Source organism: Bos indicus x Bos taurus, chromosome 16 (genome assembly GCF_003369695.1).
Source record: "Bos indicus x Bos taurus breed Angus x Brahman F1 hybrid chromosome 16, Bos_hybrid_MaternalHap_v2.0, whole genome shotgun sequence".
Taxonomy (NCBI): domain Eukaryota; kingdom Metazoa; phylum Chordata; class Mammalia; order Artiodactyla; family Bovidae; genus Bos; species Bos indicus x Bos taurus.
In genome coordinates this window covers 75,397,534-75,419,527 of record NC_040091.1, presented here as the reverse complement: position 1 = coordinate 75,419,527, position 21,994 = coordinate 75,397,534, and the positions used below count along the sequence as shown (strand labels likewise).

The window sequence follows — 21,994 nt, the reverse complement described above, 5'->3', positions numbered from 1 at the left end:
CTTGCCAATGGGGACACAGAGCCACATGTGCTCACTGATTTGCAACAAGTGCTACTTCCTGGAGGATGACGTTTGAATTGTTTATGAGCTGACTTCTTCAGTCCAGTTCAATCGCTCAGTCGTGTCCGACTGTTTGCTCCATGGACTGTAGCACGCTAGGCTTCCCTGTCCATCACCAACTCCCGGAGCTTGCTCAAGCTCATGTCCATCGAGTCAGTGATGCCATCCAGCCATCTCACCCTCTGTCGTCCCCTTCCCCTCCCGCCTTCAATCTTTCCCAGCATCAGGGTCTTTTCCAATGAGTCAGTTCCTCGTATCAGGTGGTCAAAGTATTGGAACTTCAGCTTTAGCATCAGTCCTTCCAATGAGTATTCATGACTGATTTCCTTTAGGATGGACTGGTTGGATCTCCTTGCGGTCCAAGGGACTCTCAAGAGTCTTCTCCCAATACCATAGTTCAAAAGCATCAATTCTTTGGTGCTCAGCTTTCTTTATGGTCCCTCTCACATCCAAACATGACTACTGGAAAAACCACAGCTTTGAGTAGACGGACCTTTGTTGGCAAAGTAAAGTCTCTGCTTTTTAATATGCTGTCTAGGTTGGTCATAGCTTTTCTTCCAAGGAGCAAGTGTCTAGCTTCATGACTGCAGTCACCATCTGCAGTGATTTTGGAGCTTTTGACAGACGTTCCCATCTTTCTGTCCGGCCAGCAGCTGCTCAGTGACATTATAACTAATATGACCTGTGGGTTCCAAGGGCACATGCCCTCCCGTGCCCCACAGAAAGAAGCTATGTGGCCAACACTGGGCAAGTGAATGTCCTCACAGGTGTTTCAGTGCTATCCACCACTGCCATCAGTTCAGGCTTCCAGGAGCCACTTAAGTAGTTAAATAGGCCTTGATGAATGTGAGCCCAAGTTGTTAGGATCACAAATAGCTTTCATCCTTGTCCCCATGGTTTCTCCACCTTTGAAACCATTTTGCTAACGTAACAGGCTGACTGATGACAGCTGGGTGAGGCATTCTATCTGTTTAGTGTTTCTGCAATAGTGGATACTTTCAGACAGTCTTTTACATATATGTGGTTCTTTATTGTTGCATAACAAAGTCCTCCAACACTGGCAGCTTGAAACAACACACATTTGTCTGCATTAGCTCACATACAGGAGTCCAGAAACAGCTGCTTCTGGTTCCGGTCCTGAAGAGGCTGCAGTCAATTTGCTGTCCAGGGTTGCAGTCTGGGGACTAACAGAACCACTTCCAGGCTTGCTCACCTCTGTTGGTGGGAGGCCTCTGTTCTCCGTCTCAGGGGGCTCTCCGGTCCCCTGTTCCTCATGATGTGGCGCCTGGCTTCCTTCAGAAGAAGGGATACAAGGGAGGAGCAGGAAGCTATGGTGCCTTCTGCCAACTAGTCTCCAAAGCTGCTCATCATTACTTTCCCTTTATTCTATTCATTAGAAAGAAGCCTATCCCAAAGTCAAGAAGAGGAAAACTAGAATCTAACTCTTGAAGAAGAGTATCAGAGAATTTGGGGACACTTAAAACCATTACCACAAGTGGTACAAAGATCTTTAGACAGTGTGTCCACTCCCATAGGCCATCCACATGTCTATACCCCATCCCACTTCTTTGTGAAAGTCATTCAGGTTCTCTAAGAAGCAGACACAGAGATGGAGTTAGGAGAAATACTTATTTGTTGGAGGAGGCAGGTAACACAAGGTAAAGACAAATGGAGGAACAGACTTTGGCAGGGGATTGACCAAATCATGATGCAGGATGGATAAGTTGTCTGTGAGCTCAAGGGGAGTTCTGCAACAAAGAGATCATTAGAAGAGTCCATAAGAGAGATCTCACACTGGGCAGAAATGGCTAGGCCCATGTATTCCCATCTTACTCACTGGCTTCCTTGAGAGGACCATGAACTTGGCGCAAAAGTTAGGCAGGTATTGAATAAGAAAACAGGTTGTCAGCCAACCATATGGTACTAACATCAGGAGAAATTTGGCTCCCAGCTTCATGCATTCTTGACCAATGTTGATGACAAATAGTCAAGTATAATGGCTATCCCCCAAGAAAGGCCTGGTGAGCTAAGGGCTCAGACTTCTCACAGACTAGGATTTAGGTCGTATCACTAATGAGTTGTATCACCTCTTTACATCAGGTGGCCAAAGTATTGGAGCTTCAGCGTCACCATCAGTCTTTACAATGAATATTTAGGATTGCTTTCCTTTATGATTGACTGATTTGATATCCTTGCTGTCCAAGGGACTCTCAAGAGTTTCTCCAACACCACAGTTCAAAAGCATCAATTTTTCAGCTCTCAGCCTTCTTTATGGTCCACTCTTAAATAGATACATGACTACTGGAAAAACCATAGCTTTGACTATACAGACCTTTGTCAGAAAAGTTAGTGTGTCTCTGCTTTTTAATAAGTTGTCTAGGTTTGTCATAGCTTTTCTTCCAAGGAGCTGTCTTTTAACTTCATGGCTGAGCACTGAAGAACTGATGCTTTTGAACCGTGGTGCTCAAGAACACTCTCGAGAGTCTCTTGGACTCTTAAGAGATCAAATTAGTCAATCCTAAAGGAAATCAATCCTGAATATTCATTGGAAGGACTGATGCTGAAGCTGAAGTTCTAATACTTTGGCCACCTGATGCGAAGAACTGACTCACTGGAAAAGACCCTGATGCTCGGAAAGATTGAAGGCAAGAGAAAAAGGGGATGACAGAGGATTAGATGGTTGGATAACATCACTGACTCAACAGACATGAGTTTGAGCAAACTCTGGGAGATAGTAAATGATAGGGAAGCCTGTTGTGCTGCAGGGCATGGGGTCACAAAGAGTCACATACAGCTTAGTGACTAACCCTTAGCAACAACAGGGTCTATTGCGGTAGCATTAGATAAATCATTACCATATATACATTTTGAAAATCCTTCCCATTGGAAACCTGACCTCTTCTTGGCTCAATGGGTTTGAAAAGTGGTTCAAATACAAAAACTGGAAAAGGAATCATGAGTATTTTTTGAAGTATCTGGCTTCAGCCTCCTGGTCATCCATTCTTGATTTCTCCTCATTATGTAGACTTAGTGGTGTCCATGTGGGCTGTCCATTTCTCTTGCTTCTTTGGGGCCCCACGTATTGGGAGCCACAGCCTCTCCGTGGGTCAGTTCTGACTGCCACTCAAACCTTGCTCCTCTTTACCATAACTTCACCCACCTGATTCCTAACTGCTAAGCATGGCCATTTGGTCTCCACTGTTTTAGGGGGTTATATCCATTAGTCCAGTTCTTTAAAAGTGAAGTCTTTTCCTATTGCTATTGTAACAGTACCAAAAACAGTGGCTAAAAGCTACACAAAGTTATTCTCTTGCAGATCTGGAGGTCAAAATCCGAAACGAGTCTCACTGGGCTAAAATCAGGGTTCGCTTAGCTACATTCCTTCAGAAGGCTCTAGGGCACAATCACTTGCCTTCTCCAGCTGCCACAGGCTACCTGCATCCTTGGCTCATGACCACTTCGTTCCAACCTCTGATCCCAAGTCATACCTCATTCCCCAACCCTCTCTCTCTCATAAAGACCCCTGTGACTAGAGTAGGCCCACCCGATTAATACAGGATCAGCTCCTCATATCAAAATCCTTAATCAAATCTACAAGGTCCATTTTTCCATGAAGGTCACATCTTCACAGGTTCTGGGAACTAGGTGCTGAACATCTGTGGGAGGCCATTATCATGCTTACCTGGGTTTCCCAGGTGGAGATGTGGTAAAGAATCTGCCTCACAATGCAGGAGACACAGGAGCTGCAGGTTTGATCCTTGGGTTGGGAAGATGCCCTGGAGAAGGGAATGGCAATGCACCCCCATATTCTTGCCTGGAGAATCCCATGGACAGAGGAGCCTGGCGGGCTGCAGTCCATGTGTTCGCAAAGGGGTCGGACACGACTGAGCGTGCACACATGCATGCTATCCTGCATACCACAAACAGCCTCTTACTCTGGCCTGTGGAGGAGAACTACTCCTGAGATTCTTTCCATGGTTGGTGCCCCTCTCACCAACTCATTCCCCACTGTGGACCAAGAATCTTTCAGGCCCCCATGGAGCCAGCCCCTAGTGGGCTTCCCTAGCGGTGTGTCCAGTCTAGCAGGCCCACTTTGCCTAGCCGTTTGCCATCCGCCATGTCAGTTCTGGCATTTCCACCTTGCTTGTCATGGCTGCATGGCTGCTTGCCTTCTCCCTGGTACTAATGCCGACCTTTCGGTATGGACGCACTGTTTCCCAGGGTCCTTGCTCAGCTGTGATACCCTGTATCCTCAGAGTGTTTCCGTATTGTACTTGATCCACTTTACGATACACCTCTCTTTGGTTCCACCACCCTCAGAATCCGGTTCCAGGCTTATTCTCCTGAATAGGCAGGTAAAAACCGTATGAGACAAGTCCGGCAGCAGACAAGGTGGAGGACACTCTTCAAATTTTAAATGCAAATTGTGAAAGCATTGGTAATTAGATGGGGAGGAGACAGTCCTGTCCTACTTGCATTGGGCAAAGGCGTTTTTTCCTTCACATAAAGCCCTCAAGGGCATTCCGCCCTGTCTCATGAGTACAGATTTAGAGGTAACACAGACAACTCAGTGAATCTGCTCTCAGCCTTAGGATCCTGTCACTACAGGACTGAGTGTCTTAAATTTTACTCTAATTATTGAGGGTTTGTTAAATCCTACCCACCTGTGCTATCATTCAGGTAAGACTGCAGATGGAGTACATGAAGCAAACCTTGTGTCTTATGTAATACTTTATGTTTGTATGTGTAAACTTTATTAAATGCTCTAAAGAAACCTAACCGACAGTTCTCCTGAATCCGAGGTGTCTTTAATCATCATACAATGTTCTACTTTCCATATGAAACGCTCCATCCATTCCCCTCCTCACCTTTAGTCTTAGCTCTTCTCTGAAAATTATCTTATCAAATTCATCTCATTTTAGATACTGATATACTGAAACCTAGTGTCTTGTTGCTCTAATTTATTTAAGTCCTGGATTTTAGGTGACATGGACTCACCATCAGATAGAAGTTGCTGAGGAACAAGAAGGAAAGGGCAAATGCTGAGGAGGATACAAGTCATCCTTCCTACCTTTATTTCACTCAAACATTTTTTCACTCCCAGTATGTCTTTACTTAAGTCTTTTCAATACTTCTGTGCTCTCCCAGAACATAGTTTTAAGCCATTCTGAAAGGAGTTAATCTGAGAAGGTGGGAGAGAAAGCAGAAGAGCCGACTGGAGGGTTTTCCTTTTGTTCTTCCCTCGTAGAAGCAAGACTGCGAATGAGCTGGACTCTGACTGTAAGAGGAGAAGTGAGGGAGGGCATTAGAAACAGAAACCCAGGCTCTGAGCTCACCTTCCCTTTGACGTGAGGCTGGCTGCCCTGGCCCGGAAGAACTGGAAATCAGTCCTTCATATTCACTAGAAGGATTGACGCTGAATCTGAAACTCCAATACTTTGGCCACCTGATGTAAAGAGCTGACTCATTGGAAAAGACCCTGATGCTGGGAAAGATTGAGGGCAGGGGGAGAAGGGGACAACAGAGGATGGGATGGTTGGATGGCATCACCGACACAATGGACATAAGTTTGAGCAAGCTCCAGGAGTTGGTGGTAGACAGGGAAGCCTAGCATCGCTCAACCTCAGTCAGGGATGCCATCCAACCATCTTATCCTCTGTCATCCCCTTCTCCTGCTGCCTTCAATCTTTCCCAGCATCAGGATCTTTTCCAATGAGTCAGTTCTTTGCATCAGGTGGTCCAAGTATTGGAGCTTCAGCTTCAGCATCAGTCCTTCCAATGAATATTCAGGACTGATTTCCTTTAGGATTGACTGGTTTGATCTCCTTGCAGTCCAAGGGACTCTCAAGAGTCTTCTCCAACACCACAGTTCAAAAGCATCAATTCATTGGCACTCAGCTTTCTTTAGAGTCCAGCTCTCACATCCATACATGACTACTGGAAAAACTATAGCCTTGACTAGACAGACCTTTGTTGGCAGAATCTTAAAACCTTATGATATTCTACAGTCTATTCCCACAGACCTTTGGTCATCTTCTCACCTAGGAAGTTTCATGTAATTTTTCCCAAACATTGATTAAACCTGAAGGAAAGGGCCTTAAAGCAAACTTCATTTATTCTTTTCCTTAAAATAAGAGGCTGGTGGCAAGTTTAAAGAGAAGTTGGCAAAATCAAGGCTTGTGTCTGAGCAAAGAGGAAATGCTGGGAATCCAGGAAGTTAGTGAATTTCTTTATACAAAATGACTGTGTCATACTTATTCTTTACTGACAAATCATGTCGCTAATCTTATAAAAATACTTTTAACTTCTTTGATCTCAAGAAGAGTACACCATAGTACTCTTCCTGGCTACAGAAAGAGAAGTAACACTTGGCATGAATTAAAATATTTTAAATTGACAATGGTAAAAAGCAAGTTGCAAATTATTACCCTGAGTGGAACAAGCTTTGCAATTAACTTAAACTATGGGAAGAAGCAATCTTTAAAGAAATGATGGTGTAGAATTAAGCAAATGTGTATCACTAGCCCAATAACATATTCAAAATCAATATAATAGTCTGAAAGGAAGTTTGATGGCCTCATGGCAGGGTCACACATACTGAGAAAGGCTGTGGTTGGGTATTGACTGAGGATTGACAACATGGGTCTTTAAACCTTGCAAAAATCCATAACTGTTAATATGATCAAAGATAGCGGCCTATAGCAGAAAACCTCCAAATAGAGGCTTACAGGAGCTAGAAGCCTCTCTTGCTCGAGCCTCTCTTGCTCTTCATCCCAGCATCTTGCCTGAAGGTCTACAATGGCTGCTTAATCTCTTGCTGCTCTTCATGCAGGCACTGGAGGCAGGAGGAGAGAGCAAGCAGGAGTAAGTGTCGCAGACCACAGATCTTATATCTTAAGAAGTCCCCCTGGAAGTCCTACCCAACAGTTACACTTAACATTTCCTTGCCCACCTGTTGACAAGTCATGCATCTCTGAGGCCACATGAGCTGAGACGATGTGGTCTTTTCCTCTGAGTGGCAATCTTGGTGTTCTGCTACGGGCAGGGGAGGAGAGAAGAGCTGCTGGGATAGGCAATTAAGAGTCTGAGTCACCATTTCTCTAAGTCACGATTAAGGGAGTTCTATTAGTTTTGGCCAAGGAAAAACCATAATAGTTGATGGACATATTTGAGACATTAGCTGCAATGCAACTTGCCTGCCTTCAAGTGTCTAAAATAAAAATCAAGACACTGCTATTTGGGTAACAGGAGTTGACAAAGATAAGTCTAACATAGCTATTAAACAATGATCATGTCTGGGCCATGCAGTCAGGCCACCCAGCCTGAACGGTGGTAAGTATAAACTTGGGTAAGTCACAAGACAATTCAGATTCCTCTTCTCTGAAGTGAGGAAAAATGGTACCTATTTATTGAGGTTGCTGTGAGAACTAAATAACTTTCTGTTTTTTCTGTTAAAAACAGAAAGTTAATCAGTACAAAATTCTGCTGAGACACAACTGATTGGTAATCAATAAATATGGCTGTTATTAAAAATCTATATTTTATTAATGTTATATCTAAAGTGAAGTGAAGTAGCTCAGTTGTGTCCAACTCTGTGACCCCGTGGACTGTAGCCCACCAAGCTCCTCCATCCATGGGATTCTCCAGGCAAGAATACTGGAGTGGGTTTCCATTTTCTTCTCCAGGGGATCTTCCTGACCCAGGGATTGAACCCAGGTCTCCCACATTGCAGGCAGATGCTTTAACCTCTGACCCACCAGGGAAGCCCAATGTTATATCTAAGACACACATTAAAAGCCTTCATACTACATGAAGGCATATAATGAAAACAAAAAATTCAACTAAATGAACATATTAGTTTTATGCTTATTAAATAAACATTTAATTTTAGAGCACACATTATTATTACTGCTGCTGCTGCTGCTGCTAAGTCGCTTCAGTTGTGTCCGACTCTGTGCGACCTCATAGACAGCAGCCCACCAGGCTTCCCTGTCCCTGGGATTCTCCAGGCAAGAACACTGGAGTGCGTTGCCATTTCCTTTTCCAATGCATGAAAGTGAAAAGTGAAAGTGAAGTCGTTCAGTCGTGTCCGACTCTTAGCGACCCCATGGACTGCAGCCTACCAGGCTCCTCTGTCCATAGGATTTTCTAGCAAAAGTACTGGAGTGGGGTGCCATTGCCTTCTCCACATTATTACTGCACATAGTCTAATAATCTGTATTTCATAGAGAATTTTAAATGAATACAGACTGCTAAAGAAAACCACTGCAAAAACTTCACAATAAGTAGGGCTGTATTTCTCTTTATTATGAATTGTTAGCATACATTTTTGCAGTATTAAAAACCAAGAAAGTCATAGGCAGTATCCAAAAAAGAGAATAAAAAAATACACTTAGCTTAAAAATCACTTGATCCTAATTAAATCAAAAGTATACTATAGAATAAAGCCCAGATTCCTATTAGTGAAATTTCATTTATTTAAAGTTTCATAAAATCTACTCTGCATTCCACATGGAAATAATCATTTCTCTAATATTTTTTATAAAGTATACTCATTAAAGGAACTGTGGAAATATTGATACACTGATGAATTGCACCCTCCAGTGGGAAAAAAAATGTTTATCCATAAAAATTTAGTGTGCTTCTGCAGTGCAGGTTTAATATATTCAAAAGAATTTTCACCTAAAAAATTTAATGTAACTGTGTTTTATGACCTTCACTAATGTATATCAGCATCTATTCACTTCCTCTGGGTTCCAAGGAAGTTGCTCTGAGTTTCAGAATCTATTACGTAAATAGGCCATTAAATTCTGGGAAAGTAAAACACTTTCAAAGCAAAAATACAATTATGTAAAGTTTAAAAATAAAATTAAATTAAAAAAATTAAAAAAATTTTAAAAAAAAGTAAAGTAAAAGATAAAATTGGACACACACACTCATATATTGGTTGTTTTCTAGAAGAATATCCTTTACTCTGTGGTTGCTGCTCTGCAACCCTTCAGTCGTGTCTGACTCTGTGCGACCCCATAGACGGCAGCCCACTAGGCTCCCCCGTCCCTGGGATTCTCCAGGCAAGAACTTACTCCGTATTTAATGTAGAAATAATTTAAATATACTATACCACATCACCAGACAAATGTTTCATTCTTATTCAAAACATGTATGATTTTTTCAATGGGAAAAAATGTGAATCACTGATTGTAAAATTATTATTTTTCAGAAAGAACTGAAAGGCTGAGCACTCTCTCTGATTTTCACTATAGTCTGAAAAGCATACAAGCTGACACCAACAGGATGTAAGAGGTATGCTTTGACTCCAAAACTGAACTCATCCCACGATATTCTATGCCACTCCCACGGTTACCGACCCCTTGCTTCTCATGAATTAACAGCACACTATCAAAACCAGAAGCAGGGATCACCTAAAACTGAGGTCTTTTTCTTAACCGTCATCTCTCCTTGAAATGCCTCCCTCCTTTGCTTTCTTCTCTCTGCTGCAATGTGACCTATAAAAATCTCCTTTATTTTCCCGATCATTCTCTAGCCTTGCCTTACACACCGTACACAGTAGGCAAAATGAAAGCCTGATAACCCAACTTGACCACCTTCCATCCCAGCACACTCTAGAGGATTTACAAGTCTCTTCCTTGCAGATGGCCATGCTAAGCAATAAAATTTTCACTCCACGTTACCACTTTGCCAAACAAACATCTGATGTCCTTGACAAATCAACTTAAAGCTTTCTGGCAGAAGAAAGCAAACCCGATCTCTGTTACCTGAGGCTCTTACAGCACAGGGCCTAATTCTGACACCCTCCATCTCCTCCCTGCTTCTTTCATCTTGTCTCATATCAGAAACCCTTCTAGAACCAGCGTAGGCACTGAGCTGTCAAGTATGCTTTGTTCTCACCCCTCTTGAATACCTTCCTCAACCTAATTCAGTGTGTTGCAGGTTCCAGGTTTAATTTCTACTTCTTCAAAGTGTTTTGTTTAATCCACTTGTTTTACTTATTACAAATATTTCTCCTTTATTTTACTCAGTTCTTACTTTTTTTCATCCTTTAAAAACGTAACCCCCATTCCCTCAACTTTTTTTTCACTTAAAGGTGGTTGATTTACAACACTGTGCTAGTTTCAGGTGTAAAGAATAGTGATTCAGTGTTTTTACATATTATATTCCTTTATAGGTCACTAGAAGATAATGGGTAGAATTCTCTGCGCTATACAGTGTATCCTTGTTGCTTACCTACTTTATATAGAGTATCTTGTATCTGTTAATTCCATACCACTAATTTGTCCCTTCAGGGGTGAAGAATCTGCCGTCCTGTGTAGGAAATGTAGGTTGGATCCCTGGCTGGTAAGCTAAGATCTCATATGCCTCAGGGCAACTAGAGAAGCTCTCACACCACAGCGAAGATCCCTCTGTTCCAACTAAGACCCCATTCAGCCAAATAAATAAACTTTTAGGGAAAAACGGGATGCTTTCCTGGTGGCTCAGACTGTAAGAATCTTCCTGCAATGCAAAAGACCCTGGTTCATCCCTGCATTGGGGAGATCCCCTGGAGAAGGGTATTGTGACCCACTCCAGTACTCTCGCCTGGAAAATCCCATGGACGGAGGAGCCTGGTAGGCTGCAGTCCATGGGGTCGATAAAAGTCGGACACGACTGAGCGACTTCACTTTCACTCTTCACTTTCATGCATTGGAGAAGGAAATGGCAACCCACTCCAGTGTTCTTGCCTGGACAATCCCAAGGACGGGGGAGCCTGATGGGCTGCCGTCTATGGGGTTGCACAGAGTCGGACACGACTGAAGCAACTTAGCAGCAGCAGCAGCAGCAGAGCCATTAACACTCTTCTCCTTCCTTTCACCCTTTACCCTTCAGTAAGCACAGATTTGTTTTCTATATCTGTGAGGATGCTTCTGTTTTGTATGAGTTTTCAGATTCCATATATAACTGGTATCATACAATAGTTGTTTTTTTCTGACATTTTACCAAGTATAATATTCTCCAGGTCCATTCACGTTGCTGCAAATGGCCGTATTTCATCCTTTTACGGCTGAATAATATTCCATTCTGTATGTGTACTTCCTCTCCTGAATCCAGTCATCTGTTGATGAGCATTTGGGTTGCTTCCGTGTTTTGGCTATTATAAACAGTGCTGCTGTGAACATTGGGGTTCATGAATCTTATCCAATTATTGTTTTCATTTTTTTCTGGATATATATATATATATCCATCACTGGATAATACAGTAGTTCTATTTTTAGTTTATTAGGGTACCTCCATACTATTTCACATAGTAGCTGTACCATTTCCATAACCACTCCAGTATTCTTGCCTAGAAAATTCCATGGACAGAGGAGCCTGGTGGGCTACAGTCCATGGGGTCGCAAAGAATTGGATACAACTGAGCAACTATCACACAACAATTTACAAACATTTCATTTCCTCCGTATCCTATCCAACATTTATTATTTGCAGACTTTTTGATGACAGCCATCTGATAGGTGTGAGATGATACCTCATTATGGTTTTGATTTTCATTTCTCTAATAATTAGTGAAGCTGAGCATTTTACATGTGCCTGTGAACCACCTGTATGTCTTCTGTGGAAAAATGTCTATTCAAGTCTTCTGTCCATTTCTCAATTGGATCATTTGTTTTTTGATTCTGAATTGTATGAGTTGTTTGTATATGTGGAAATTAACCCCAGTGAGTTGAATCATTTGCAAATATTTTTTCCTGTTCCTCGTTGATGGTTTTCTTTCTTTGCTGTGCAAAAGCTGTGAAGTCGATCATTATAGGTCCCACTTGTTTATTTTTTATTTCTTTTGCCTTAGGAGACTGATGAAGAGGAAAATATTGCCGTGATTTATGTCAGAGTGTTTCCCCTATGTTTTCTTCTAAGAGTTTCATGGCTTCATGTTTTACATTTAGGTCTTTAAACTATTTTGAGTTTATGTTTGTATATTATGTGAGAGAATGTGCAAAGAGATTCTTATTTTTTACTTCCCTCTCCCACATTTTGTGTTTTTGATGTCATTTTGCATCTTCAAGTTTATCACTTTACTGTTCATTGTAGTTATAGTTGCTTTCACAACTTTGTTTTCTTTTTTTAAATCTACATACTGGATTATTTAAATGATCTTCAATCCTTCTATGTATTTGCCTTTCTGTTGGGATTTTCCTTTTCCTATAGATTTTTGCTTCTTTTCCATTTAAAGGAAACCTAAAGCAATCTTGAAAAAGAACAAAACTGGAGGCATCATACTTCCTGATTTCAAAGCAACATAGTATTGGCATGACACTGATCAATGGAATAGAATCAAGTGCCCAAAGTAATCCTGTGCATATATAGTCAATTAACTGACAAATGAGCAAGATATACAATGGGGGAAAGACATCTTTTCAGTAAACCTGTTGGGAAAGCTGGACAGCGCCATGCCAAAGAATGAGACTGGACCCCTTTTCTTACACCATGCACAAAAATCAACTCAAAAATAGATTAAAAACTTAAATGTAAGACCTGAGACCATAAAACATTTAGAAGAAAACAGCTGGCAAACTCCTTGGCATTGCTATCAGCAATGATTTTTTGGATTTAATAAAAGCAAAAATTAACATGTGGAACTATATCAAATTAAAAGCTTCTACATAGCAAAAGAAACCATCAGGAAACTGAATAGTCAACCTTCAGGATTGGAGAAAATATTTGCAAACCACTTACCTAATAAGGGGTTAATATCCAAAATATACAAGTAACTCATACGATTCAACAACAAATAACCCAATGGAAAAAACAGGCAAAGGACCTATACAGACAGTTTTTCAAAGACATACAAATGGCCAACAAGTACATGGAAGGTTGCTCAACATCACTAATCCTCAGGGAAATGCAAATCAAAACCACAAGGAGATGTCACTTCTCATCCACTAGGACGCTCATCATCAAAAAGACAAAAGATAACAATGTTGGTGAGGATGTGGAGGAAAGGAAATCTTTGTACACTGTTAGCGGAAATATAAACTGATACAACCACTGTCAAAAACAGCTTGGAGGTCCCTCGAGAAATTAAAAACAGAAGTGCCATATGATATAACAACCCCACTTTTGAGAATATATCCATAGAAAGTGAAACCATTATCTCAAAGTGATATATGCACTCCTGTGTTCACTGCAATATTCAAAATAGCCAAATTATGGAAACAACCTCAGTATCTGTAAACAGATGAATGCGTAAAGAAAATTTTATATTTCTTTATATATACTATTCAGCCTTAAGTAAAAGAAGGAAATTCTGCCTTTTGCAACCTAAAGGCATCATGCTAAGTGAAATAAGCCAGACACATATACAAAGACAAATATGAATACTATCAATATATATTACCATTTACGTGTGGAATCAAAAAAAAAAAAAAAAAAAAGGTCAAACTCATAGAAACGGAGAGTACAAAAGCAGTTGCCAGGGCCTGGGAGGTAGGGGAAGTAGGGAGAGACTGACAAAGGGCACAGACTTTCAGTTATCAGGTTAATAAGGTCTGACGCTCGAATACACAGCATGGTGATGATAACAACATAGATGACTGAAATTTGCTCAAAGAGTAGAACTTAAATGTTTTCACTAAAAAATGTAATGTGAGGTGATGGATGTGTTAAAAATATGTGACATGATGGATGTGTTATTTAACTTGATGGTGTATTAACTTATAATGTGTATGTATGTCAAGTCATCACATTGTACACTTTAAATATATTACAATATTATTGTCAATTATACCTTAATAAAGTTGAAAAAAAATTTTTCTAGGTAGCAGAGAAGTCCCCAAGACTATTTTAAGTTTTTACAGTCCTTGTGTTTTCATAAGGTGACAATGACAAAGCTTTCTTATTCCTTGCTCAGCATATGTGACACTCTTCAACTTTGGAGTCTGAAGTCTAAGAGCCTGTAAGCACTATGACATTATCTGACACATTTTATTTATGGTACTTTTTTAAAAACTTATTTTCCTCATTAAAAAGTGTTGTTGTTGTTCAGTTGCTCAGTCATGTCCAACTCTTTGTGACCCCATGGATGGCAGCACACCAGGCTTCCCTGTCTCCCAGAGTTTGCTCCAACTCATGTCCATTGAGTCAATGATGCCAAAAATACATGTTTATAATAGAAGAATTGAAATTTTTGTTTTAATTGAAGAAAAAAAAATCTTATATCACCCCACAACCTGGAGAAAATTTCTATTAATGTTTTGATGCAATGCTTTCCAAACTTCACTCAGTATAACTTTTACAAGTGAACAAAAAGCACTCTTTTACACATAAAAATTATGTAAGCATTTTCTATGCTGTTACAATTACAAAATGAATATATGATTTTTATTGAATGTAATTCATATAAAATAAAATTTAACCTTTTAAACCATACAATTCAGTGGTTTTTCAATTCCTGGGTTGGAAAGATCCACTGGAGAAGGAATAGGTTACCCACTCCAGTATTCTTGGGCTTCCCTTGTGGCTCAGCTGGTAAAGAATCTGCCTGCAATGCGGGAGACCTGGGTTTGATCCCTGGGTTGGGAAGATCCCCTGGAGAAGGGAAAGGCTGCTGCTGCTGCTGCTAAGTCGCTTCAGTTGTGTCCAACTCTGTGCGACCCCAGAGACGGCAGCCCACCAGGCTCCCTTGTCCCTGGGATTCTCAAGGCAAGAACACTGGAGTGGGTTGCCATTTTCTTCTCCAATGCATAAGAGTGAAAAGTGAAAGTGAAGTTGCTCTGTCGTCTCCGACTCTCAGCGACCCAAGGCTACCCACTCAGTATTCTGGCCTGGAGAATTCCAAGCGGTTGCAAAGAGTCGGACACAACTGAGCGACTTTCACTTTCACTTAGCGTATTCACAAAGTTGCACAAGTAAAATTACAATCTAATATTAGAACAATTTCATTACCCCAAAGAAAATCTGTACCCATCAGCAGTCATTCCTCCACTCCCCTTTTCCCTAGACCCTTACAACTACTAATCTACTTTGTTTTTGTGAGTTTCACTATTAATTTTATATAAACAGAATCATACACTATGTGGTCATTTACATTTCACATTTTTTCACTTAGAAATTTTTCAAGACTCATCTATGTTGTAGCATGTATCAGTACTTTAATACCTTTCCTGATAGGACATTAAATTCTATCAATAAGCCAAATTTTAATATCAGCATGGACATCTGGGTTGCTTCCACCTTTTGGCGATTATGAATAATACTGCCATAAACATTTGTGTACAAGTTTTTGCGTGAAAATGGGTTTTTAGTTTTCTTAAGTATGGTTAGATAGCATCACCGACTCAATGGACATGAATTTGAGCAAACTCCAGGAGACAGTGAAGGAAGGACAGGGAAGCCTGGCATGTTGCTGTCCAAGGGGTTGCAAAGAGTCAGACACAACGTTGAGAATGAACAGGAATAAACCTAGGAGTGGAATTGCTAGGTCACATGGTAACTCTCGGAGAAGGCGATGGTACCCCACTCCAGTACTCATGCCTGGCAAATCCCATGGATGGAAGAGCCTGGTAGGCTGCAGTCCATAGGGTCACTAGGAGTCGGACACGACTGAGCGGCTTCACTTTCACTTTTCACTTTCATGCATTGGAGAAGAAAATGGCAACCCACTCCAGTGTTCTTGCCTGGAGAATCCCAGGGGCGGGGGAGCCTGGTGGGCTGCCGTCTCTTGGGTCGCACAGAGTCGGACACGACTGAAGCAACTTAGCAGCAGCAGCAGCAGCAGCAGCAGCATGGTAACTCTTGTATTGTAACTCTTGTTTCTCTTTTTGAGAAACTGACAAAACATTTTCCAAAGCAGGTGCATTTCATGTTCCCACCAGCAGTGTATGAGGGTCTCAACTTCTGCACAGCCTTGCCAGTGTTCGTTATCTGTCTTTTTAATAATGACCATCCTAGTTGGTGTGAATGCGGTAGGTATGTATCTGTGGTTTCAATTCACATTTCTATACAGACTGTGACATTGAACAACTTTTCATGTGTTTATTGGCCTTTATATATCTTCTTTGGAAAAATGTCTATTCAAATCCAATGTCCATTTTAAAAACTGGATTATTTTTTGATTCATAAAATTTTTAAATAGAATCTAGATACTAGATCACCAGATTTATCATGTGCAAGTATTTTCTCCCATCCTTAGGTTGTCTTTTCACTTTCCTGATAGTGTCCTTTCTTTCTAGTACTTTCTTTCTGGTACTTTTACAAGACAGAGAGCTTGTCACTTTCCAACCATGGTTTTCTTACTTTTTAAAAATCTCTATTTTTCCCTTCAGAAACTAACAGGGAGCCAGCCTGCAAATCTGAGTGCCAGCCCAGCATCACATGCAGAATTTTGAAGGGGAGACTTGAAGTTAATACACAATAACTTAACAAATGGCACACAGGAAGGTAAGAGTTCCTTATCAACTGTATACTGCTTTTTTTTTTTTTAACAACAACAAAAATAACTTTAGGGTTTAAAAAAAAAATAAGTGGTATGGTCCAGGGGTTAAGAATCCATCTTCCAATGCAAGGGACATGGGTTCAATCCCTGGTTGGGAAACTAAGATCCCACATGCCACCAGGCAACTAGGCCCCAACTACTGAGCCTAGGCGCTCTAAAGCCTGTGTGCCCCAACTAGAGGGAAGGCTCTGTGCCATGATGATGAGCCCACGTGCCATGAGGAAAGCTCCCACACACCACAACTAAGACCCAATGCAGTCAACTACTAAATAAGTAAATATAAAAAAATAACTTTCCATTTTACTGATATCTGGTTTTGGTTGTTTCCAATCTTATAATCTCTGGAAATTTTTTTGAGGTGGGGGGCAGGTGCTAATACTTGGAATTAATGCGTAGATCAAGAATTTTCAGTTCTTCTTCTAGTGTGAGCATTTAAAGTTGCCTTCTAAATATGATTTTAGCTATATCACATTTGTTTTGATATATTTTTATTATTATCCAGCTCGAAATAAGTTGTAAATTATATTGTGATTATTTTCTTTAGGCTGTTTCAGTTCAGTTCAGTCGCTCAGTCATGTCTGATTCTTTGCAAGCCCATGGACTGCAGCACGCCAGGCCTCCCTGTCCATCACCAACTCCCAGAACTTGCTCAAACTCATGTCCATACAGTTGGTGATGTTATCCAACCATCTCATCCTCTGTCATTCCCTTCTCCTGCCTTCAATCTTTCCCAGCATCAGGGTCTTTTCCAATGAGCTGGCTCTTCACATCAGGTGGCCAAAGTAATGGAGCTTCAGCTTCAGCACCAGTCCTTCCAATGAATATTCAGGACTCATTTCCTTTAGGATTACCTGGTTTGATCTCCTGGCAGTCCAAGAGACTCTCAAGAGTCTTCTCCAACACCACAGCTCAAAAGCATCAATTCTTGGGCGCTCAGCTTTCTTTAGGCTATTGACTCTATGCTTGTTGTTGTTGCTGTGTAGGCGCTAAGTTGTGTCCGATTCTTTTGTGACCCCATGGACTGCAGCCAGTCACAGTCTTCTGTCCATGGGATTTCCCAGGCAAGAACACTGGAGTGGGTTGCCATTTCCTTCTCCAGGGGGATCTTCCCAACCCAGGGGTGGAACCCGCATCTCCAGCATTGGCAGGTGGATTCTTTACCACTGAGCCATCCATGTATTAATGAATTTCCAAACATTTTGGGTTTTCAAGTTATCTTTTTTGTACTAATATGATAATGTTATATATATAATTAGTATATAAAATATTATATACTAGTTACTATATACTTGTATATAAAATATTATATAATAGTACATACTTTTCTTATATATGTAAATAAAATAGTACATATGTATATACATATGGATAGATAGAAATTTATCAGTATATAAAATATATACATAATTGAATACAGGCATACATATTTGAAATTGCTATATCTTCTTCATGGATTGAAGACTGTATTATTATTACATGGCCTTCTATCTCAAATGAATAATTTATGTCTAAGTCTACTTTGCCTGATATTAATATAGGTACAGTAATCTATCTTTGGTTAGCATTTGCATAGTGTATAATTTTCCAACTATGTATTTTTAACTTTTCTTTAAATTTAAGCCTTGTCTACAGTAATCAAGTTTTTGTAGTAATGAAGTCTGTAATAGCAAGTTTTTATCTTTTTTCATTCAGTCTGTTAATCAGTGTCTTTTTAATTGAATAATTTGGTCAATTTCCAGTTAAGTCATTAACTGGAAATTATTACATTTGACTTTAGATCTTCCATCTTACTACATTTTTCTATTTGTTTCAAATGCTGTTGCTCTTTCTTTCCCTTTCTTCTTCTTGATTTTTCTTTCAGTGTTCAAATTCCTTACCTCTATTAGCCTACTTATTAAACATTTATTTAATTTTGATTTTAGTAGTTACCCCAGAGGCTAAACACCCTTGAGTTATTATATATAAATTAGAACTTTTAACACATGCTGAGTCTGGAGCTAGTGAATCCTCTCAAGATTGGCTTATTTCAACTAGTTTTTATCTTGCTTCTCATTTGAAGGATTTTTTCTAGCTTAGCAGTTGTCTTCTATGAGCATCATGAAGGTGTCTTTGGGCTTCAAAAACTTACACTGGGAAGTCAGCTCTTGGTCTAATTTTGCTCCTCTCATGCCAATACTCTTTTTTCTCCTGCATGCATGCCTGCTAAGTCGATTCAGTCATGTCTGACTCTGTACACCCTTATGTACTGTAGCCTGCCAGGCTTCTCTGTCCATGCGATTGTCCAGGCAAGAATACTGGAGTGGGTTGCCATGCCCTTGGCCAGGGGATCTTCCCAACCCAGGGATCGAACCTGCATCTCTTTTGTCTCCTGCACTGGCAGGGGGTTATTTACCACTAGTGCCACCTGTGAAGTCCCTTTTTTCTCCTATGGATGCTTTAAAATTTTTTTCCTTACTTCCAATTTTCAGCAGATTTATATGCCTAATTTTACTTTTCTATGAACTTATCTTGCTTGGAATTCCTACTTTTTCTTGAATCTCTGGCTTGATGTTTTTCATCAATGGGAAATTCTCAGCTGTTCTTTTTAAAATGCTACATCTTCCTCATTCTCATTTTCCTCTTCTGCTGCTGTGGTTCTATTAAGATTTATGTTTGGTGTTTTATGTGTTCTAAATATTTCTTTTCCTCTTTCCTGTATTACCTATTCTTGGTTTGTGTTTTATTCTGGATATTTCTTCTGATTTATCTTTTACTTCAACAGTTTCTCTTCAGTTCTTTCTAATCGTAGGTTAAACATACCCACTCTTCTTAGATTTACCTATTATGTTTTCCTGTCCTAGAATTTGTATTTTATTTCCATTTTTTTGTTTAAAATTTCAATATTCTCTGTCAATTCCTTGAACATATCACTCATAGTTTATATGCTGTTGCTGTATTGGTCTAATAACTTCATTTTCTTCATCTTCTGTGGATCTGTTTCATGTTTTGTGTCTTACATTTTTGGAAACAGCCTTTGTGTGTATAGGTGTGTGTTTGATACTGGATATTATATATTAAAACTTAACAAGTTAGGAATTCCTTGGTGGTATACGTTATGATACCACACTTTCACTGCTGAGGGCCAGGATCGATCCCTAGTCAGGGAACCAAGATCCCACAAGTCATGTTGAATGACCAAGTTAAAAAAATAATGAGCCTGGATGATGTCATCATAATCAAGACAGGATGGGTTTTGCCTCTGGCAGGCAGGTAGGCTAAAAGAAGGAGAAATTCTTCATTGTCTTTCTCAAATAAGGAATAAAAATGTTAAGAACTTTAGTGTATGAAGACTGGTCTATTTCTGGTACATTCTTACTCACAGAGTTCCAGCTGGAAACATGGGGTGTTTATTAGGGTCCTTTTTTGTGGAAGGGGTCCTTTAATTTCAACGTTTATCTCCCTGTCTCACGGCTCTGTCAAGGATCTGCTCATGTTATCAGCCTCTCAGTTGTTTTTTTCCAGTCAGTAACTGCTTTTAGGGAGAAGCTCCCCCACCAAGGCCAGATCACCTCTTTGAGCCTCTTTTTCTTGCAGTCCAGGCCCTCACAATTCCTCATATACAACCTTGTTAGCTATGCCATGCATTCAAAACAGTAGCTTTTGTCTTAAAAAAAAAAAAAATTGAACTAGCTGTTTACAGCAAGACAATTGGTTCCAGCTACTTAATACACCATTGCTGATACTGGAATTCCTCCATGTAAAATATTTTTAAGTTTATATAGTTGATTTAACAATTTTCTTCCCTTGAAGTGAACTGAAGTCGCTCAGTCATGTCCGACTCTTTGCAACCCCATGGACTATAGCCTATCAGGCTCCTCCATCCATGGGATTTTCCAGGCAAGAGTACTGGAGAGGGTTGCCATTTCCTTCTCCAGGGGATCTTCCCTACCCAGGGATTGAACCTGGGTCTCCCGCATTGTGGGCAGATGCTTTATCCTCTAAGCCACCAGGGAAGTTTTCTTCCCTTAATTGCTTCTAAATTCTGACTCATGCTGAGAGAGACCTTCACATTTTACTGTTATTTTGTTATACTCCTCTTATGGTTTCAATTTTTAAATTTATATTTTTTTATTCATCTGGAATTTATCTTAATTAGCTGAGGTTATATACAACTTACTTTTATTTCTGATGCCCACCTATTTTATCTATTTTCATTTATTGGACAGTCTTATATTTTTGTCACAGACTTGAAACTTTACCTTTTTAAATAGTAAATTGACCTGTGAATTTTGATCTGTGGACTTTCAACTTTTCCATTGTTTCATTGCATGTCTGTCTGTGACATGTTTTAATGACTTTAAGATTATCATGCAATACTCTGTATATATTTAAGGTATATAATTTGATCAGGTATATATTTGATCAGCTATATATATATATGTATACTAGTGTATACATATATGTATGTATACACTAGTGAAATTATCGCTACAATCAAAATTTTGTGTGTTTTTAATCTATACAAATTCTGATGCCACCTGCTGTGACTAAGCAACAAACTGTCATTTTAATCTGTGGTTTGTAGTTTTTTGATAAATCGAATCACATAGAATATACTCATTTTGTCTTTTATTCACAGTTATTTTGAGATATCTATTTTGTTGCCTTTGGCATTAGTTTGTTCCTTCTTACTGCTAAGTAGTGAAAGCGTTAGTCACTTAGTCATGTCTCCTCTTTGCAACCCCATGGACTATAGCCTGCCAGGATCCTTTGCCCATGGAGTTTTCCCAGGCAATGAACCTAGTCTCCTGCATTGCAGGTGAATTCTTTACCATTTGAGTAGTTTGAGACTCATCTAGGTTGTTGCCTTTGGCATTACTTTGTTCCTTATTGTAGACAGTAATAGTATTCTACATATTTATCCACTTTCCTCTTATTGGACATTCAGGTTGATCCTAATTTGGGGCTATCATAAGTAAAGCTGCTATAAAATTTTGTAAGACTCTGTGTGGATATAATGCTTTGATTTCTCTTGAATAAAGACGGACTGCCTAGCCTATATGATGTGTGATTTTCCAAAATCGTTCAACTGTTTTCTAAACTGCTTATACCATTTTACATTTCAGGAAGAAGTGAATAAAGGACTTCCCTCGTGGTTCAGTGGTTATGAATCCACCTTGCAACCCAGGGGATGTGGGTTCAATCCCTGATCTGGGAACTACGATCCCACATGCTGCAGAGCAACTAAGCTTGCATGCCTCAACTACTGAGCCCTCCCACAACTAGGGAGTCCACGCACCGAAAATGAGAAAATCTTGCCTGACAAAGCAAAGATCCCAAGAGCTGCAACTAAGACCGGATGCAGCCAAATAAATACATGTATTTTTAAATTAATGAGATTTCCAGTTGATCTATCTTCATCAGTTGATACATCTATCTTCCAGCTGAAACATCTTTTTCAACACTTGA

General features: G+C 40.0%; 1 long non-coding RNA gene across 1 annotated transcript; it reads right to left on the bottom strand.

Annotated features, from left to right (window-relative positions):
* Positions 1-5,069: 5,069 nt before the first annotated feature.
* On the bottom strand, positions 5,070-7,237 carry LOC113906947. Its single transcript, XR_003515044.1, has 3 exons — positions 7,013-7,237; positions 6,789-6,895; positions 5,070-5,338 (listed from the first exon to the last, which is right to left on the bottom strand). It is a non-coding gene; the product is annotated as an uncharacterized LOC113906947 (long non-coding RNA).
* Positions 7,238-21,994: the final 14,757 nt, after the last annotated feature.